The following is a 21,990-nucleotide window of genomic DNA, read 5'->3' as shown; positions in this document are numbered from 1 at the left end:
GCCAGGAGCTTGGCTCTTGTGGCTGGAGTGGGAAGAAGGTGCTGGCTGAGGGCCCATCAGGCTGGCACATGGGCCATCTTGAAACCCTGGCATTTTCCCCTAACACACCGAAATATTCAGGTAACCTTAGGAGCTCCAAGCTGTCAGCTTAGCAGAGTCTGATTCACCATGGGGAGGGGGACTGGGGCAGGGGATTGATGGCAGAGCTCTACCCCCTCCTCCTGCCTTCACCTCCAGCGTGGGGAAGATGTTGAGCAATGTCTCTTGTCAGAGAGACATTTTCAGTGGCCCCTACATTGCCTTTAAATAACAGCTATGTTAGCCTCATGCATATCAAGTTTTTCAAAGTTATTTATAAGCAGGAAAAAAATTGAAGTAAAACTTTTTTTTAACCTAAGCAAATCTTTTTTTTTTTAATTGAAGTATAATTGCTTTACAATGTTGGGTTAGTTTCTGCTGTAAAACAAAGTGAATCAGCTATATGTATACATATATCCCCTCCAGAAGTAAAACTTTGCTAATACAAAAAAAAAAAAAGTAAGTGAAAAGAGAACCCACAGAATGGGAGAAAATATTTGCGAGTCATACATCTGATAAGTGTTTAATATCCAAAATATATAAGAACTCCTATAACTCAATAAAAGACAAACAACCCAATTTTTAAAATGCTCAACATCATTTGTCATTGGAAAACATAACACAGAATCACAATAAGAAACTACTTCATACCTATGAAGATGACTATTAAACAAACAACAGACAGAAACAGAAATAACAAGTGTTGGCAAGGGTGTGGAGAAATTGGAACACTCATACACTGCCGGTAGGAATGTAAAATGGTGCAGTCCCTGTGGAAAACAGATTGGCAGTTCCTCAAGAAGTTAACCAGAACTACCAGCAATTCCACTCCTAGTATATACTTAAAAGAATTGAAAAGAGGGGCTCAAAGAGGTATTATATGCCAATGTTCACTGCAGCACTATTCACAATAGCCAATAAGGTGGAAACAATCCAACTGTCCATCAACAGAAGAATGAACAAAATGTGGTATATACGTACAATAGAATAATATCCAGCCAGTAAAAGGAATGAAGTTCTGATACATATTACAACATGGATGAACCCTGAAATAAGCCAGACACAAAAGGACAAATACTGTAGGAAATACATAGAAACAGAAAGTAGATTAGTGTTTCTCAGGGGCTGGAGGGAGGAGTAATGGGAAGTTATTTGCTTGATGGGTACAGAGCTTGTGTCTGGGGTAATGGAAAAGTTTTAGAAATAGATAGTGGTAGTGGTAGCACAACAGTGTAAATAATTCATGCCACTAAATTGTGCACTTAAAATGGTTAAAATAGCCTATTATGTATGTTAATTTCACCACAATAAAAACATACCCTAATTGAACTGTTCTTGTTTGTCAACTCTCCACCTAATTTTCCAGCATCTTCTTATCCTCCTCCTTTGAGCCCTGTGACCTAATGTTTGATGCTGCCCCCTTCTCTTGCAATTGCTTGAAGCCTTTCTCCTCTGTGTTGTAAACTTGGCACCAAGTTGTACACTTGGCGACAGTTGTGGAGAAGGGTGTACCAACCAGCACCAATGCTGGCCAACCATTACAGTGTTGACAAAACTGTTGCCATGGAACATAGGGCATTAGGGAAAAAAAATTTTAAATAATATGAATACAAAAGTATGTATGTATTGTAAAAATGTATGTACAAAAAGTACATTGAATAAAAGTTCTAGAAAACACATGTAAACCATATTTGATAGCTTTAGAAACTTGTCCAGGGAGATGAGCTTCCTTAGGGATCACCTTCCTCAATCGTTCAGGGAACAAAGCATCTTGACCTCCTGAAGCTGACTGTCCCCCAAGTATTAGGCCACAAAGACTGGGTCTGTTTAAAAGATGCTGATCCTCAATACATCTAGTCATCACCACACATGGTTACAATTTTTTTCTTGCGATGAGAACTTTTAAGATCTACTCTCTTAGCAACTTTCAAATATATAATACAGTATTGTTAACTATAGTCACTGTGCTGTACATAGGAAGTTTTATAAAATAATCTCGTAAAAACAAAATCAAAACGAAACAAAAAAAGATGCTGATCCTTTAATGTCCTCTGTACTTATATCCTCCCTTGTTTTGTTTTCCTAAACTTGGCAAAATGTTTGATTGATGGCTTGGCCTTTTCATAATTATCTCAAAGCATTTTTTTGTGGGTCAGAACTTTCTTTTATAAAGTGAGACCATGTATACAATAGATCCCCCCTCTCTCTGTTCTAGCCCATAGGTCTGCCTGCATGTTGAGGGAGAGTAGAGTGTAAAGTGGAGAGTAGGTTTAAATAAGAGAAGGTAAGAGAGGCACCCAGCACAGTGCCCGACACAGAGTAGGTATTCATCCTCTTGATGAGTTACCTAATTTGGTACCTAATTTGCTACCAAGCAGTTATGAACACCCACAGGCCTCCTCCATGAAAGTTTCCCCAGTGAACAGCCATGATGATTTCTCCTTTCACTACATTCCTAAAATACTTCATGAAAACACAATTCATGCTGTAGCCATTTTATGTGTACACAGATCTTGATCAAATAAACTCCAAGTCCTTGGGGAGCCGTGGCAATATTGTGCACTCCTGCCACCCTCAGAACCTGATAAAGCCACACATGTAATTTAACACTTGTTAAATTGAATGGCTGAGAAGCAATCTGGAGCCCTGGAAAAAGCAATGGACTTGTTGCCATGAGACTTAGGTTCAAATCCTCTTTTCACGTGCGCAAGCCTTGTGACGTTGAACGAGAAACTTCAAGGCAAACTGATAGTCAACTTTCTAAATTGAAATAGTAGCTAAGCCCAACTGCAGTGGACTGAATGTTTGTGTCTCCCCCAAATTCATACATTGAAATTCTAACCTTCAATATGATGGTATTAGGAGGTGGGGCCTTTGGGAGGGAATTAGGTCATGAGGGTGGAGCCCTTGGGAATGGGTTTAGTGCCCTTGTAAAAGGAACCCCAAAGAACTCTCTCGTCCTCATTCCACCACTGGAGGAGACAATGAGATGGTAGTCCGCAACCAGGAAGAAGGTTCTTATCAGAACCTGACCATGTTGACACCTTGACCTCAGACACCTCCAGAACTGTGAGAAATAAATTTCTATTGCTTATAAGCCACTCAGTCTTTGGTACTTAGTTATAGCCACCTGAACTAAGACACTAACCTACTTTCAGTACAGAATTGCAGAGATTCAAGTGTGATACCATGCATGTGAAAGTGCTTGGTAATTTCTAACTTGTTTTCTTTATTCTAGGGTGGAACTAAAAAGAGGCAGAAGTTGGGGGAACCTGCTGGGCATTGATCATTTACAATCAGGCCATTGTCCCAACCAATTAATCAGTTACACCTAAAGTTAAAGCTATTTGCAACCTACTGAAAGGATGAGGAGATGGACAGATTTTTAATGGTAAACGCTTAGGTACACAAAAGCTTATACTCAAAACTCCCATTAGCAATAATGGGAGTTATGCCTGCCAGGCCCACTGAGAGTTGAATGTGATCCATAATCTATCTTACTTAACATCATCAGTTTCCCTATAGCCCCTTCAAACAATCAGATGCCAGTGAAATGCCATAAGTGGAACGAATAGCATTGATTTAGGAGAATACTGACAGTCTATTTCAATGGAGCTTTCCAACCTGAGAAGCCTATAGATATTTTGAAATCTTGATGTGCCTGTGCACATTTAGTTTTGTTTACTAAAGGAGAAAGGCAGTCCTTTAATGTTGAGAAGGTACTAGAAGGGGATAATATATATAAATACATCAGCCAAAATATTTCCCCCAATAGTTGAATTTTTCCTTTTCTCCTTATTATATAAAAACTGATTACATTTGTTGAGCCTTTTATAAATTATAAAATCTTTCATATTGTCTGATTTATGAGAAATGAGCAAACCGAAAGAAATTTTAGAATTTTACTGATCACATAAGAACGAACATAATTCCTCTCCTATTCTTAGCCCACATTCATTCAGTTATCAACTCCTATCACTTCTTCCTTTAAATATCTGGTATCTGCCCCTTTCCTTCTAGTGCCGTCACGCCCTCACTCTGGCTCTTTTAATGCAGGCCCAGACTGAGGTAGTGACTTCCTAGATGGTCTTCCTTCTTTAAAACTCATGATACTTCAATCCATCTTGCACATTCTACTTTGCATAGAATGTAAAACCTTGAGGGCAGGGACTATGCCCTATATTTCCTTATATTGTAGATTTAATGATCATATTTCCTGAATAGAAAAATCTAGACACATGATCTGGCAAGTATATTTATAGAGAAAAAGAAGCAGAAATCTAAAATTGGACCTTTCTCTCCAAATCTGTGGCTATTGTATCTAATAGATGTATTCTAACAAAATGCATCCTGTATCATATATATACAATACACATGGGTCAATCTGTTTAGAACAGAGATTGTAAACTGGTAGACCAAAGCTCAGATATGACCCATGGTAACTGTTTTGTCCAGCACTTAAAAATATAAATTTGAATTGACTGTCAACACTTAAAAATTGCTGATTTCATGTGAAAAATCAAGTTACTCTTGAGAAATCTAGAGATCTGAGGAGACTGGACTTTTAGAAATCAGCTCAAGCTAAAGTCCACCCAAGATGGGGAAACCTAATAAAGCTGGAAAACCCAAAGGGGGCTACACTTCCAGTGTAAGGATAAACAGAATAAAACCTGCTGCACAGAAAGGGACAAGGAAACTTGCCTGTCTGGACCTTGGCATGTGGGAAAAATATATACAGCCAAGTACCAAGGAGAATGTGGTTATAAATTATCAAAAGATAAATACACATACATATATTTTGACTTGTGTATCTTTTGATAATTTACATCCACAAGCTGATAATCCCACACACATTTTTGTAGTCCAGTTCACCCTACTTTTGTAGTTAAAAACAGGTAGAGATACTAATTTGGTCCCAGGTAAGTAGTGACCCCGGGGAACTATAAGAATAAACACAGATGATCTCTGAATGAATGTAACTTCAATCTATATTTTGAAGAATTGCTACAGACAAAATCCAAAGAGTATGAGTTCAGAGTCAAAATCCATAAAACACACAAGTAAATGAGGCACAGAGAGTAAAAGGCAGCAGCAACAGATAACACAAATCAGACCCGCAAAATCCTCAGCTATAGAATGTCAAGACACAGAATACAAAATAAGAAGGCTTAATATTAATTCACTCAATAAAAGTTTTTTGAATACCTTCTATTTTCCATGTAATGTTCTAAGCTCTAAGGACAAAGCAGCCAACAAAATAAATACCCTGGCTCTCAAGGAGGTTACATTTTAGGAGAGGAAGACAAACAAATAACTTAATAAAATATGTCGTATGGCAAGTGGTGAAAAAAGAAAAAAACTAGGAGAGATATGGAGTACTACAGTAGAGACTGTCCTTAAGAGCCACATGGGGATTAGCTCTGGATGTGAGGGATGACTTGAGAGTCCCGGGCTTCTTGTGCAACTGACATTAACAGGGGACAGAGGCATAATGAGATTATAATGGTTTCAGGGCAGGCAGCGGTAAGGAACCCCACTGTGAGTATGGTTGCTGTGGAGGGAGAATTCTCTTCACAAAAGCATATAGAGTGCTAGGCCTCTCTCTTTGCTCTTGACAATGCTTATGTGAGGGTAAGGGAAGAAATGTCCTTATCTGAAGCACAGGTTACTACAGGCATCCCTCTTGCTTCCTGCTGATGGAGGTATAGAAGTCAGGGGAGAGACTGACGTTGTTTCAAGAAAATAAAGCCAACAGAAATGAGCAAGAAACTATATAGAATTGTCCAATAAAACTTCTAGGAATGAAAAAATGACAGAAATTTAAAACTCAAGTTCAAAGGGAGGTTTGACGAAGCTGAAGAATTAGCAAACTGGAAATCAGTTCCTAAAAAATTATCCAAATGCAGATACAAAATATGAAAGAGAGAGTGCCAGACTTGGGCAATAGAATTAGAAGGTCTAGGGGAATTCCCTGGTGGTCCAGTGGTTACGACTCTGCACTTTCACTGCCCAAGGGCCCCGGTTCAATACCTGGTCAGGGAACTAAGATCCCACAAGCTGCGGGATCTTAAATAAATAAGAAGGTCTAATACACATGTAACCAGATTCCCTAAGGAGATAGCAAAAATGAGGGAAAGGAAATATTCAGAGAAATAATAGCTGAGAACTTTCCTGAATTGTTGAAAGTCATTACCTACCTGGTCACAGCAGGCATTTGAGTTTTTGTCTATAAGTAAAAGTTTTTCTTAAACCACCATCTATGCAGCATGTTTTTAGACTTACTGGAAGTCTTCGATTTGTTTTTCTGATAGGAAACTGAAGTAATGTCCGGGCATGCACCAGTATTAAAGCCACTCTCTTCAAGGTAGAGAAGAGAAATTTTCTCACGAACCAACTTACTAATTATAACTACAGCCCGCCCTTAAGTGTGATGGATACAGTAGTAACTACCAATGAGTTTGGTTGATTCTCTGCAGTTTTTAACATTCTTTTGGGAGATTTCCTTTGCAAATTTTTCTATCTTTTGTTTTCCCTCCCCAGGAATGATTTGGGGGACCCACTGAAGACAGTGCCCATCAATGGGTTAAGTGGTGGAATCCAATTTTATCATGACCTTAGAGGCGCCATAAATCCCTTTCTGTTTGAGAATAAGGTCCAAACATTTTAGCATGACACAGAGGCTATTTCTTTGTCTTCTGTCCTGCTCTCCTTCCCAGGTCGGCTCTTAATATACACACACAAGACAACTCACGATTTCCCCAAATACATGAAAACATACCACCAGCCTATTAGGCCACCATGCTTTTGTACAGGAAATTCCCCCTTGACCTCATTGTGCCTCCCATCCCTTTTCAATGCTCCCCACTAACCTCCTCTCACCTGAAATGTGTTGGTCTCAAGAAAGTCTACTGGTCTTTCATGATCCTCTTCAAACAGGGCATCTGCCTACCCAAAGCTTTCTCTGACAACATCCATGGCACTTTGTGCTTCAGAGGGTTCATCTCTTTATGCAGGCACATCTGGCATGTACTGGGTGCTCAATAAATTCTTGGTGAACAAATGGTATAGAAAGTCCAGGAAAACACTGGGGGGAAAAGTCAAGCTGAAAAGGTCACTGTAGGGCAATCTTTATCCCTGGTCTCAGAAATACCACTTGTAGGAAATTTACCTCTGTAAATAATTGAGAATGGACTTGAAGATTTAGCTACAAGGCTCATACTTCATTGCTGTTTCAATAGCAAAATCCTGGGCACAATTTTCAGTCCTTCAATTGGGCTTTGGCTAAATGAATGTACAATGGAATACTAAATATTTTAAAACAAGTATGGAAAATATTTAGTGGCATGTCATGATATTTTATTCAAGGAAAAGAGGGGGTTCAAGGAAAAAAGCAGTGTGTTCAGTCTGATTACATATAATGCTATACATGAAATTGTTAACAGTTTTCTGGGCGTGGGGTTCCAATTCTTCTTCTTCTTTCTGATTCTGAAACAAAAATCTAACTTTTCCACAATGAGTACTAATTATTTTTATGATTTTTAAAAAGGAGAGTTTTGTTTTTAAAGGACCTTTCCTGGTCCTACTACTTCCCTTTGGAGCTCCAACTCTACTAAGAGGCCATTCATATTCTCAACATTCCATGGTACCCAAGAGAAAGGCTGTCCAGATATTTTAGCCTCATTTCAGAAAATGGACCCTTGGAAGGGAAAAACAAACCCAAGCAAACAGAGTGGACGATTCCCAAGATTTTATGATGTTAGAAAACTTCCATTAGCGTGTTTCACTTTTCAAGATAAACTCCCCTGAAAATTCTGTGCTGATGTTGAAATGATTTGCCATGGAAGGACTCTATCCCATCCAGGATAGAATCCTAAAGCTAGCATATTCCTTTTTACTTTAATCTACTTTTGCTTGGACATTCCACAGCTGGAAATACACACACACACACACACACACACACACACACACACACACACACACACGTACTTCTAACTCCCCGAGTTACCAAAAGGGGCACCACCACCCGCCCCCCGGCCAGCAAAGAGGCCCAGGCGGGGTGGGGGGTCCCCCTCTCCAAGGGTCAGGCCGGCTGTGAGCCCCAGGACTCGACTTCTTCCTCTAGCCTTCTGGGAGGTTCCCGCCCACTTCACTGCCATCGGTCACCAAGGAAGTCACGTTCTGGCCTCAGAGCTGTTCTGAAGCTTTTGGAGGAAAAGTGGGGGTTGGGGGGGTGAAATGGAAAGAGCCTTTGTAGGGGCCAAGAGACAGAGCCCCCTAGCTTGGTGTCTGTCACTAATTAAATGGCGATGGGGTTAAGTGATCTTCCGTTGCGTGCATTAAATCTCTCATCTGTCAGAAAAGGAAGGGGTTGACCTAGAATGACTGCGTCCCCTCTTCAGTGTTGAGGAGGGTGAGTGCCCCGATGTCCCCGGGAGCGCTGCAAAAGGAAGGAAAAATTAACATGTGCTGAATTAACGTGTAAAATACCGTTTTATTTAATCCTCCAGCAATCCCACATGATAGGTGTCCCGGATCCCAGGGTACAGTTTGAAAATAGAGGCACAAGGGCTGAGAAACGCTTTCCAACCTTTTCAAATTCATGGTATACACGGAAAACTTTTGTTTTCTTTTTTTTTTTTTACAGCACAGTTGGGCTAATGTGTGAGCACCAACCAGAAGCAAACTGTTCCCGTCACCCCAGGAAGAGGAGCTCCAGTTCTGTTTACCTGTCCCACCTGTTACCTGTTCGCGGCTCACTGGAATGAAAGCCATGAAGCGTTTGATCCAAGAGAAGTAGGATATATCTGTGTCAAGACAGCCCTGGATTTGAGTCGCAGCTCTGCCTTGTTCGACTTCAAGAAAGTAACTTTATTGTTTTGAGCTTGTTTCCCCACCTCTTTAAGTGAAGCTAACAACAGTATGCACATCACAAAGATAGTGACGTGAGTAATGAGTGGGACCAAACGTTCATCACCGAGCCTGCACTCAGGGACCGCTCAGAGGTTTAACCCTTTCGGCGCGGCTCAAGTCCTCGCTCCTTGCGGGACAACCGGCGCGGGGCTCAGCGGAGCGCGGCGCGGCTAAGGCTGCGCGGGGGCGGGAAGGCAGCGCCCGCGGCCGGGGGAGGTTCCAGGTTTCCGCGCAGACTTCTGCGTACCCCGCCGGCTGCGTCACCATCAGAAAGGGCAGCCGGGCCGGCGAGGGCGGGAGCGAGGCGCCGCTGGAAGTCCCGGTGCTCTTACCGAAAGCGCGAGCGCGGAGTTCCCATTCGCGATCGATGCGGCTTGGCTGCGTCCCTCCCCCCCCCGCATCCCCCCCGTGTCGCCTTGGGGCGCCGTTCCACCTCGTGCTCCGGCTCCTCACAGAGTCCCGGGACGCGGGCGGCGGCTGACCCAGCGCGAGAGAGGGACGGCTCCCACGCGCTTCTCAGTCCTCGGCCCCTACGGCGAAGCGAGGCGTTCTTGGCCCGGGTTGGGGGCCACCCGGAGCCCAGCTGGCCTGACCGCGCCGTAGTGCCTCGCAGTTCCCTAGTGGGGGCGGGAGTTGGCACTGCGGAAGCCTTCCCCACTTGTTTCCACCCCCGGACGGCCGCCCGACTCGCCGCATTGCACAATTCCTGCCGTGGAATTGCCGCGTGACTCGGACAGAGCCCAAAAAATGTTTCCCAGGTTTCCCCGGCCGAAAAAGGAGCGGTTGGGTGTCCCGCACTGACCTCCGGGCGCCCTTTCAATTGCATTTTTTCGGGTGACTAGGTTGCCGTTTAAAATGCAGAGGCTGACCTTTACAAAGAAAGAAAAAGTCACTAACTGGCGGGAGCACGCGCTCTCGGTTGACGCCGGGTGAAGGCAATTGACACTTCCCCATGATATTTTCAGACAGGAAAAGTGTTTCGATCTCTTTGGGGGAGAATTCAGGAGCTGGTTTTAAGGCAGGACGGGGAGTGATGCTTAAAGGAGTTGGAGACAATCTTGAGCTTTCCAAGAATCACAGTGTTAATTAGTGCCGGTGGCGCATCGTAGGCCCTGAATAAATTAGAGAATGAATGAATATTTGGAGGAGGGACTTAAATGGTTGTCTGTAAACCAATGCTTTCATTTTGCAGATGAGGAAATCTAGAGGTTAAGTGATTTGCCCAAGGTCATCTACCAATTAGTGGTGGAAAGCAGTAAAAGAAACTGTCTCAATGTTTCAACTCCAATGCTTGTAATTATGAGATGGGTGTATTTTTCCTTCTTTATGAAAATAAAATGCCTTCTGCCGTAATATCTTCAAAGTCTTACTCCAGGCCCTCTTACTCCACCCATCTAAAACAAAACAAAACGAAACAAAACAACAATCTCCAAATTCAATACATACATGCAAAAGGTTAAATGCGACAATGCCAAAGGCATATATGTGAGAGGCATTTTTGTCTTATTCCCATAAGCTAAGAGCACTTCTTAATCACACAAAATATGCCAACAAACACAAACAAACAAAACAGTGCTTCTGGGACTTCCCTGGTGGCACAGTGGTTAAGACTCTGTGCTCCCAATGCAGGGGGCCCTGGGTTCCATCCCTGGTCAGGGAACTAGATCCCACATGCATGCTGCAACTAAGAGTTCACATGCCACACCTAAGGAGCCGGCGAGCCACAACTAAGACCAGGCGCAACCAAATAAATAAATAAACAGTACTTCTCCAAGATGGTGTGGAAGACACCAGGTTTCCACTAACCTTACTTTTCTAAGTACAGTGTTTTGGTGTTTCGAATGGGAACTGCTAGACCCATGAGTGACCATCGTTGTTGCTCTGAGATTAGTCAGTTGGTTTACTCAGGCTTGGAATAGATTTGTTGCTCATCTTTCAAAGGAGACAAGCTGCAATCTGTGAGAACACAAGGGACTTCAATGACAGGCTTGCAGATGGCTGGACAGCTTGTTGTCTTTGAAGTTTCAAGGCTGACCAAGTATACTAAATGTCTAATTTAGGGACCAGAATTGCCCAACAAGTAGATGCGAAGATCAAAGGAATCAAAACTATAAGTGGCAATCATGAGTAAAACTTGATTCTTTTGTGGGTTGTCAAAAATGGTTTCCACAATGATGATTATGATGTCCTTATAGTAATACAATTTGAGTGCAAATTCTTATCCAAGAAAATGCTGGGTTTTCCAGTGATGGACACAACAGCAGATCAAACTATGAAATGTCTCATTTTTTAGGTCAGCCAGATACACTCTGAAATGGGGTAAACTTCTTCTGTAACTTTGCTCTTTTATCCACCCTTCTCTACATCTGATATCTTGAAGGTAGGAACAAATACAAATTGCTAGAAAAATGTGAAATTCTAGACTGCTAGGTAAAATATATTAATTCTGGTTTGATAATCCTACACAATGTTCATGAAATCAAAGCATTATCTCCTAACATTCTAATAAGCCATTCTATTCTTCAGTAATAAAAATGTTGAACCTTAAAAAAAAAATCATCTCCTATATTTTTCCCATATAGCAATTTCTGATTTGCCATTTTACCAGACTGTCAAACCTGAACTCTAGAAACACAAATTGTTGGCCCCTACTATTGCCCTGCTTTGCTGCTTGAGAAAAGATATCTGATCAAACAAAAAAAACCATCTTTTCCAAGTCAGATCTTACCAATAACAACTTTGGATGCAAATGATACTTTTTAATATATTATGTATTTCTTTCAATACCATTACATAACTGGTGTTGAATTTTTTTGCAAAGAAAATATCTCAGAACAATTTCAATTGTTATCAACATTAATTAGTTTAACTATAAGATGATATTTATCAGTTATGGTACAGCATTTTGGAATTGGTTGGGTCATTAGAGAAAATGCAATTATATTCCTCCTTTTTACAGATGAGAAACTGAAGGCTACTGAAATTAAGCAATATATGGAGTTCCTGACAGTCAAAAACAGAACTGAGGATTCTGATTTGCCATGTGTTTTACAAAATCATCACCATAGCCTTCATTTCATAAGTGTGTGGTTCATACCATGTGTAAGGCATGGTGCTTAAAACTGCGGATATGAAAAGGTATAAGAAGCTCTCAAAGATTTTTTTTTTTTTTTTTTTTTTTTTGCGGTACGCGGGCCTCTCACTGTTGTGGCCTCTCCCGTTGCGGAGCACAGGCTCCGGACGCGCAGGCTCAGCGGCCATGGCTCACGGGCCCAGCCACGCCGCGGCATGTGGGATCCTCCCAGACCGGGGCACAAACCCGTGTCCCCTGCATCGGCAGGCGGACTCTCAACCACTGCGCCACCAGGGAAGCCCTCAAAGATTTTTTATAATCTAATTGGTGATCTAGGCCAATGCTTCTCAAACTTTAATGTTCATAGGAATCACACAGGGATCTTGCTAAAATGCAGATTCTGATTCACTGGTTCTGGAATGGGGCCTGAGATTGTTTTGCCACTGATATGCCCCAAGGAGATGCCAATTCTGCTGGTTCACAGACCACACTTTGAGTAGTGGAGTGTAGGAAATATAAATAGAAAGATAATTAACAGTCTAGTAATCTGAAATTTTTGTAACACAAAATTTTGTAACACAAAATGATAAAAGCTTCTTAGCATCGGAAAATGGATGTTACAAAACTCATGCTGGTTACTTCTAGGAATGTCCCTCAGACACTCAGAGCATATTTACTGTTACAAAATAATAATCTATTTTTGTCTCTGAGAGCAAAACATACCAGAAATAACATAAATAGTGGGGCAAAGAGAAAGAAAGGAAAAAAGTGATGGCAAGAAATAACATCAAAGGAAGAGAGAGAAACAACATAAATTTTTTTCAAAAGAATTTAAAACCACCACAGCCAACTATCAGTACTTCTTGAGAATATCAATGAAAATGTGGTGCTGTACAATGGATATGAAGTCAGGAAGTGTTGATGAGTTCTGGTCTGCCATTTAGTGGCTATATAATCTTTAGATTTATATGTAAGTTGTTTAGCTTCATTTTCCCTATCAGAAAAAAGAAAAAAAAAGAGATAAATGCTTCCAATCCCCCTGGACTGAATAATTAAATGCATTAAATAAGATGATAATGCACTTGACACAGAACTTCAGAAGAATGTACAAACTTCAAAATGCATTTTAGGGCTTCCCTGGTGGCGCAGTGGTTGAGAGTCCGCCTGCAGATGCAGGGGACACGGATTCGTGCCCCGGTCTGGGAGGATCCCACATGCCGCGGCGTGGCTGGGCCCGTGAGCCATGGCCGCTGAGCCTGCGCGTCCGGAGCCTGTGCTCCGCAACGGGAGAGGCCACAACAGTGAGAGGCCCGCGTACCGAAAAAAAATAAATAAATAAAATGCATTTTAAGTTTAGAAAATGTCAGCAATCTTATTAAAACCACTGCAGTGACAAATAGTTCTAATCTTACACAACTATTTGAGAGAACAGAAAAAGCAGGTACTCTCTGTGACTAATTTTATGAGGCTGTTATAACCTAGGTATTATAACCTAATAAGGACAATGCATACAAAAAAGGAAAATAAAAGGCCCATATCCCTCATTAGCATAACTACTAAAATGCATGACTAAGTTTGGTTTTTCTCAGAAGTGGAGGTTGACTGAACATTAGAAAATCATTAATGTAATTAATGATATGGACACATTAAAGGAGAAAATCATATGATAATCTCAATTTCAGAAGAAAAAAGTCTACAGCAAATATTATGCATAATGGTGAAATGCTGAACGTATTCCATCTGAGAGCAGAAACCATATAGGATTGCCTGATATAACCCATCCTATTGAACATTATACTGGAGGTTCTAGCCATTTTTTTATTTTTCCAGCCATTCTTTTTGTTGTACCTTGGCCTTAAAGGTAGGGGGAAAAGATACACACACACACTAATTGGAAAGGACTAAAGTGTCATTATTTACAAATGATTTGATTGTATATGTAGAAAATCTAAAAGAACCTGTAGATAAATTACAAGAATTCATAAGAGATGTTAGTAAGATTGCAAGATACAAAATCAATAATACCATAGTAGACAGAATGATGCCCCCTACCCCCGCGAAGATGTCTAGATATTAATCCCTGAAATTTGTGAATATATTGCCTTACATGGCAAAAGTGACTTTGCAGATATGATTAATTTAGGGATTTGAGATGGGCAGATCATCCTGGATTATTTGAATGTAATCACAAGTGTACTTAAAAGTGAAAGAGGGCAACAGAAAAGGCAAGGTAATGTACTATAAGAAGTACATTACTTCCCTGGTGGCACAGTGGTTGGGAATCTGCCTGCCAATGCAAGGGATACGGGTTCATGCCCTGGTCCAGGATGATCCCACATGCCACACAGCAACTAAGCCCGTGCGCCACAACTACTGAGCCTGCACTCTAGAGACCGTGAGCCACAACTACTGAGCCCGAGTGCCACAACTACTGAAGCCCGCATGCCTAGAGCCCATGCTCTGCAATAAGAGAAGCCACTGCAATAAGAAGCCCATGCACTGCAACGAAGAGTAGCCCCCGCTCGCCGCAACTAGAGAAAGCCCTCGCGCAGCAACGAAGACCCAACACAGACAAAAATAAATAAGTTAATTAATTAATTAAAAAAAAAGAAGAATTTGACCTGCTGTTGCTGGCTTTGAAGATGCAAAAAGGGGGCCACAAGCTAAGGCATGTAAGCGGCTCTAAAAACTGGAAAGGGGGACTTCCCTGGTGACACAGTAGCTAAGAACCTGCCTGCCTGTGTGGGGAACCCGAGTTCGATCCCTGGTCCCAGAAGATCCCACATGTCGGAGGGTGACTGGGCCCGTGCACCACAACTACTGAGCCTGCGCTCTAGAGCCCACGAGCCACAACTACTGAGCCCACACACCGCAACTACTGAAGTCCACGTGCCTAGAGCTGGTGCTCCTCAACAAGAGAAGCCACCGCAATAAGAAGCCAGCACACTGCAACCAAGGGTAACCCCCACTCTCTGCAGCTAGAGAAAGCCTGTGAGCAGCAACGAAGACCCAACACAGCCAAAAAAAAAAAAAAACTGTAAAGGGCAAGGAATAGATTCTCCCCTAGAGCCTCCAGAAACGAACACAGTCTTTCTAACACCTTGATTTTAGCCCAATGAGACCCATTTCTGTCTTCTAAACTATAGAAATGCAAGATATTAAACTTCTGTTGTTTTATGCCACTAAGTTTGTGGCAATTTTTTACAGGAGCCTTAGAAAATAATACAATTATAAAACCATTGATTTCTAAATACCAGCTCATAAATGAAAATTAAGAAGATAATATCTATGACATTTGTGGTAGCATCCAAATTTATTTTAAAAATCCAGGAATAAATCTAACAAAATATATGCAAGAAAATTATAAAACTTTATTGAATGTTGTTAAAGAGAACGTAAGTAAATGGAGATATACTATGTTCATGGATTGGAAGACTTAACATTTAAGGATGTGAATTCTCCCAAATTGATCTATAGATTCAATTGCAATTCCAATCAAAATCCCAATAGACACTTTTTTGGTGAAACTTGACAACTTGATTCTAAAATTTATATGTAAGTGCAAAAGGCCAAAAATAGCCAAGACACTCTTGATGAAGAAGAATAAGATAGAGGACTTGCTACCAGATATTAAAATTTATAAAGTCATAATAATTAAGATAGTATGACATTGGTCCAAGGATAGAAGAATACATCAATGAATTTGTAGAGAGAGCCCAGATCTAGATTAATATGGACAAAGAGGCACTACAGAATAAAGGAGAAATGACAGACCTTTCAGTAAATGGTGCTGGAATGTTTCGGTATTCATTACAAAAATGAAATTGGACACTTACTTCATACCATACAAAAAAATAATTTCTAGGTGAATTAAAAATCTACTGTAAAAGGCAAAACTATAAACATTAAAAAAATATATATAGGAGAAAATATTCATGACCCTATGGTAGGGAAAGTTTTCTTAAGACATAAAACATATAAACCATAAGAGAAAAGATTGGTAAATTGGACTATATTAAAATTGAGAACATTTATCCATCAAAAGACTTCATAAAATACCTACCATCAACTGGCAGAAGAAACATTTGCAACACATTTAAGTGATAAAAGAGTATCATAAAAATCAAAACTACAATGAGGTACCACCTCACATCGGTCAGAATGGCCATTCTTAAAGTCTACAAATAACAAATGCTGGAGAGGGTGTGGAGAAAAGGGAACCCTGCTACACTGTTGGTGGGAATGTAAGTTAGTGTAGCCACTATGGAAAACAGTATGGAGGTTCCTCAAAAAAACTAAAAATGGAGATGCCATATGATCCAGCCATCCCACTCCTGGGCATATATCTGGGCAAAACTATAATTCAAAAGGATACATGCATCCCTTTATTCCTAGCAGCACTATTTACAATAGCCAAGACATGGAAACAACCTAAATGTCCATTGACAGATGAATGGATAAAGAAGATGTGGTACACATATACAATGGAATGTTACTCAGCCATTAAAAAGGTTGAAATAATGCCATTTGCAGCAACATGGATGCAACTAGATAATATCATACTAAGCAAAGTAAGTCAGAAAGAGAAAGACAAATGCCATATGATATCACATATGTGGAATCTAAAATATGACACAAATGAACTTATCTATGAAACAGAAACAGACTCACAGACATAGAGAACAGACTTGTGGCTCCCAAGGAGGAGGGGGTTGGGGGAGGGATGGAGTAGGAGTTTGGGGTGAGCAGATGCCACCTATTACATACAGAATGAATAAACAGTAAGGTCCTACTGTATAGCACAGGGAACTATATTCAATATCGTGTGGTAAACCATAATGGAAAAGGCTATGAAAAAGAATGTATATACATATAACTGAATCACTTTGCTGTACAGCAGAAATTAACCCAACATTGTAAATCAACTATACTTCAATAAAAAAATGGAACAAAAAGAAGAACATAAAAAATATATGAAGTATACTTATGAATTAGTAACAAACAAACACAAAATAGGAGAATGGGCAAAAGACTATCAAACAGATACTTAATGAAAGGGGAAACTCAAATAGCCACTAAACACATGAAAAGATGTGCAACCTGATAAGTAAGGAGGAAAATGCAAAGTAAAACCACACTGAAGGGACTTCCCTGGTGGTGCAGTGGTTAAGAATCTGTTTGCCAATGCAGGGGACACGGGTCCAAGCCCTGGTCTGGGAAGATCCCACATGCCACAGAGCAATTAAACCTGTGTGCCACAACTACTGAGCCTGTGCTCTAGAGCCTGTGCTCCGCAACAAGAGAAGCCACCGCAATGAGAAGCCCACGCACAGCAATGAAGAGTAGCCTCGGCTCTCCGCAACTAGAGAAAGCCCAGGCACAGTAATGAAGACTGAACGCAGCCAAAAAAAAATTCCCCCTTAACCTGGGGAAGGTTAGACAGAATGCTCACTTTATTTTATTCTTCAGAATGTACATTTACGTCTTATACATTCTCATATGAGTATGATTAATTTTTTAAAAAATACTCAATTAAAAATAAAACAAATTTTAAAAATCACACTGGAAATTCTGTAGGTGGAAACAAGGGGCTTAGCTCTAAACCAAAACAAACAAAATAAGATCATCATAAGTTTAACAGTAAATATTATTTACAAACTCTCTTGATTGGACACCCCACAACTAAATATTTCACCAACCTTGATGTGCATACTAACACAGAGGTAAACAATGAGTATGGGCTAGCAAGAGAGATACATAAACAGATATATCTGTCTGAAATATTTCAGACAGACTGGAATATTTTACAGTATAGCATCTGAATTTGAAAATATCTTTAGGCCTAGGTGGTTTGCTTTATAGCTTTTCTTTAATTAAAACAGTTTCCATTTTGAAAGAGAGACTCATATCTGATATCATATTTTCCTTTTCAAAGAGGGGGCTTCTTTTATTCTGTTTTAGTAGCAGGTGCTCATTATGTCAGTTGAACATGTAGACTTACTGAACTATGCCTGTGTATAAAATGTTTGATCTTTATAATCTTTACATTGAATCATCCAGAAATGATGAAATAGTAATGCACTCAATTTAATAAGCTAGGTAATTTTTGTCATCTGCCTTAAAAAGATGCATCCAAGATGATTAAAAGTTTAAAAAAGGAAAGATATTGACTTTTATCGTCCTTACCTAGAATTCTTCTTTGCACAGTAATGTTAGATACTCATGATTTTGAAACAAATTGGCCAAAATAACTGGTGTAAGTTCCAAGTGAGTGGACCTAACGGCCAATGCCTACAGGTTCAGGCTAGGGCTAGGGTGGTCAAGGAAGTCCTCTGATATCAGAGTAACTGGGGCTCAATCTTGAAGGAAGATACAATGGGACCCATGTTTATGAATATAAATAGGGAAAAACCAGCTCTAGCAGGCCCAGTATCTAGCAGAATCCAAGGCAGGAATGTAACTTGGTCCCTGAAAGGAAGATCCAGGTACCATCTTGGGAAAATACCCAGACTCTGTCTCTCATCTCCTCTCTGTAGGTCTGTCTCATTCTTTTGTCTCTGCCAGCCAACTGTGGCTGCACTTCTGGCCCTCATGGATCAGATAACCATCCCATAGCTCCATAGTGACCCAAGTCTGGCTGCCTGGAGAGAGCCACCCTCACTTTTGGCCCCAATTCTAAGTTCCCACAGGAGAGACTATGATTCGCACAACTTGGGGCTGGTGCCAACTCCCAGTCCAAAGAATTGTGATCAGGGAAGGAAACCAGGAAGCCACCCCCATGGGATGGACAGATCACCCAATGGTCACCCACAGCTGTACAGGTTCAATGAGTGTAACAGTTCTTAATCAAAAATATTTATATTCATGAAGTCTTTGAAGGTTAGAAAGTCTGTTTAAAAGTTTATACTTATTATACAACTGTTTATAATAGTAAAAAGTTGGAAACAACATGGATGTCCATTAACAGAAGAATGGTTAGAGAATTGATGGTATATCTATCCTATAAAATTTAACATAGTCATTAAAAGAATGATATAAAGCTATAGTCACAAACATGAAAAGATCTATTAAATTATTAACAGTAAAATTATTAACAGAAAAAAGCAAGTAAAGTACCAGATATGTATGATTCCATTTATATTAAACTATTTTTAAAATACATAGCTTTTAAATAGAAAATTCTGAAAGAACGTTCATGAAACTGTTAAAGTGGTTTCCTCTAGGGAAGGAAGTGGGACTGATGAGTGGGTAAGGGTGGAGGTGAAGAGTGACATTCACATTTTACTACACATTGTATGCTTAAAAAGAAACAAAGTAGAAATATATCATTACAAATTAAATCTTTTTTAAAAAGTTAATTTCATTTTCAGTTAGATAGGCATAAGGATATACACCTATCTCAGAAATTAGAATAATAATTCCCTTCATTTCTGAAGCAGCCTGCAGTTTACAACCGTGGTAACTAAATCTTGCTATGTTCCAGGCACCTTTTAAGACTTTTCCAAACGTTAACTTATTTAAAGCTCACAAGGATCTTATGAATTGAGTACTGTTACTCTCCCACCTTACTGATGAGGAAACTGAGGCACAGAGAAGATGAGTTAGTGGCCCATGGTCAACTGGCCAGTAAGTGGCAGAGCTGGGATTTGAATGTAGACCTTCTGGCTCTTGAATCTCAGCTCTTGATCACTTTGCTAAACTATACTTACACAAAAGCATTTTCACATGTATTGACTCATGCGCCCCCAAGCACCTATTGTCCCCCATGTCACATGGGAGAAAACTAGGACTCACAGCTCAGTGTACAGTAATTGCTTGTTTTCAGGTTCACATACCCACTAGACTTTCAGTTCCATTATGTAAGAAAAATATCTCTGTTTTGTTGTTGATTTTTACACTCTGCACATAGGAAGTGGAAAATAAATGATTTTAATGTTTCGGTGGTTTACAACATCCACACATTCTTTGTCACTACCTTTAAGAGGTGGCGCCTAATTCCCCTTTCCTTGGGTATGAGCTGGACTTAGTCACTCATTTCCAATGACTAGAATAAAGCAATGGCAGTGGTGACCAGAGACTAAGACATAACAGGCATGATGACTTCCTGCTCTCTCTCTGATTACTTGCTCTGAGGGAAGCCAGTTGCCATGTCATGAGGAGAGACCCATGTGGTGAGAAACAGAGGCCTCTAGCCAACAGCCAGCAAGGAGCAGTAGCCTCCTGCTAGTAGCTATGTAAGTGAACTTGGACGTTGACCTCCGCCTCAGTCAAGCCTTCAGATGACTGCAGCTCTCATCTGGTCTGTAACCTCCTGAGAGGCCCTGAGCCAGAATCACCAAGCTAAGCTGCTTCCAAAATTCATGATCTATAGAAACTGTGAAATATTAAGTATTCATTGTTTTAAGCCACTAAAGATTGGTATAATTTATTACACAGCAATAGATAATTAACACAAATGCTTTTGATTAAAAAACAATATACATATATATATGTAACTTGGATATTTATGGAACATATTAATATGCTTTTGTCTTTTGCGTTTTCATGAATATGATCTCTTCTTTGGTTGGCCTCAAGCCTCCATGTGCCTAAGGGTGGTATGTGGAGGGTGGGGTTAAGACTGTTAAAGCAGGAATTAATTTTTTAAAGGGTTAAAAATTAGCTTTTAGGGCTTCCCTGGTGGCGCAGTGGTTGAGAGTCCGCCTGCCGATGCAGGGGACATGGGTTCGTGCCCCGGTCCGGGAGGATCCCACATGCCACGGAGCGGCTGGGCCCGTGGGCCATGACCGCTGAGCCTGCGTGTCCGGACCCTGTGCTCCGCAACGGGAGAGGCCACAACAGTGAGAGGCCCACGTACCACAAAAAAAAAAAAAAAAAAAAATTAGCTTTTGACATAAAAAATAAGATTTTTGATCAAAATAGTTATTTAGAAAGCCAAAAAAAAAAAAAAGAGGCAAGAGAGAAGGTATTCTCCACATTCCTTTTACCATCATTGACATATCAAGGGTTAAACCTGATAGCCTAGATCATGGAATTTCTCTTATAGTATAGGGAAACAACTTTGTCCACATATGATGACCAGGCCATTGAATTCCTGTCCCAGGATACAGCAAAGAGTCGACGTTGAAGAAGTGGAATGTTCAAGCCTTCTACCTGTTCCAGTGGATTGTGGGGAGAAGGTGGAGTTGGATTTTGGAAAGCCAGCCAGTGAGAAGTTTTCTTGATCCCAGGAATAAGTCTCAGAGAGGGAAGGTGTGTTAGAAGGGTTAAGGGGAAGGCTAAAGCCAGAGGGATTCTCCTCTACTTCCCATTGGGGATACCAGAAGGAAATCAGTGTTTAAGGTGAGCCAGCAGCACAATGGGATGGGCAGAGAGGAGGAAAGAGAACAGAGTAGAAGAGAAAGCAAAAGAGGGCCCAATCTGAGCTTCCATTAGCCCCTGTGTGGTGAAGAAGGGACACAGATCCTCCCACATCTCTTGTAGAGGACAAAGAACATGGCTCAGTTAAGAGATAGTAGTTCTGCCATATGGAGGACAAAGTAGCCCCACAGCAGAAGTGGAGGTGAGGACACTGAACAGAGAGTGTGGTGCAGATTCAAAGAAATCTGTAGTGCTGATGAGATTGACTGTGGGCCTGAGTCAGCTGAGGCATACCACCAAGTCCTGAACAAGTGGAGAAACATGACCATCCATGAAATACACCAGCTATACACAAGCAACATAGAAGAGCAGAAAACCAGAGAGAGCACCTGTGAGACCTAGTGGACACCAGTTGAGGAGCGGGTCCACGAGTAGCTCACCCCAGCCACTTGACTGCAGAAACTGACAATTAAGAATGCTAGATTGAATATTAAAAGTATCAAACATTAAAGGTATTAAACAATAAAACTATATTAAAAGTATCAAAGCACTAATGAGATGGATAAAAT

At 40.7% G+C, this 21,990-nt stretch overlaps 1 protein-coding gene across 5 annotated transcripts in view; it reads right to left on the bottom strand.

Moving 5' to 3' along the window:
* The window catches only part of JAK1 (Janus kinase 1), a 234,087-nt gene that overhangs the window by 157,966 nt on the left and 54,131 nt on the right, over positions 1 to 21,990 (bottom strand). The window lies entirely within an intron of this gene.

The sequence above is a fragment of the Leucopleurus acutus genome (assembly GCF_964270905.1).
Source record: "Leucopleurus acutus genome assembly, chromosome: 2".
NCBI lineage: Eukaryota > Metazoa > Chordata > Mammalia > Artiodactyla > Delphinidae > Leucopleurus > Leucopleurus acutus.
The sequence above is the reverse complement of the archived record's forward strand: the minus strand, read 5'-3'. Positions and strand labels throughout refer to the sequence as shown.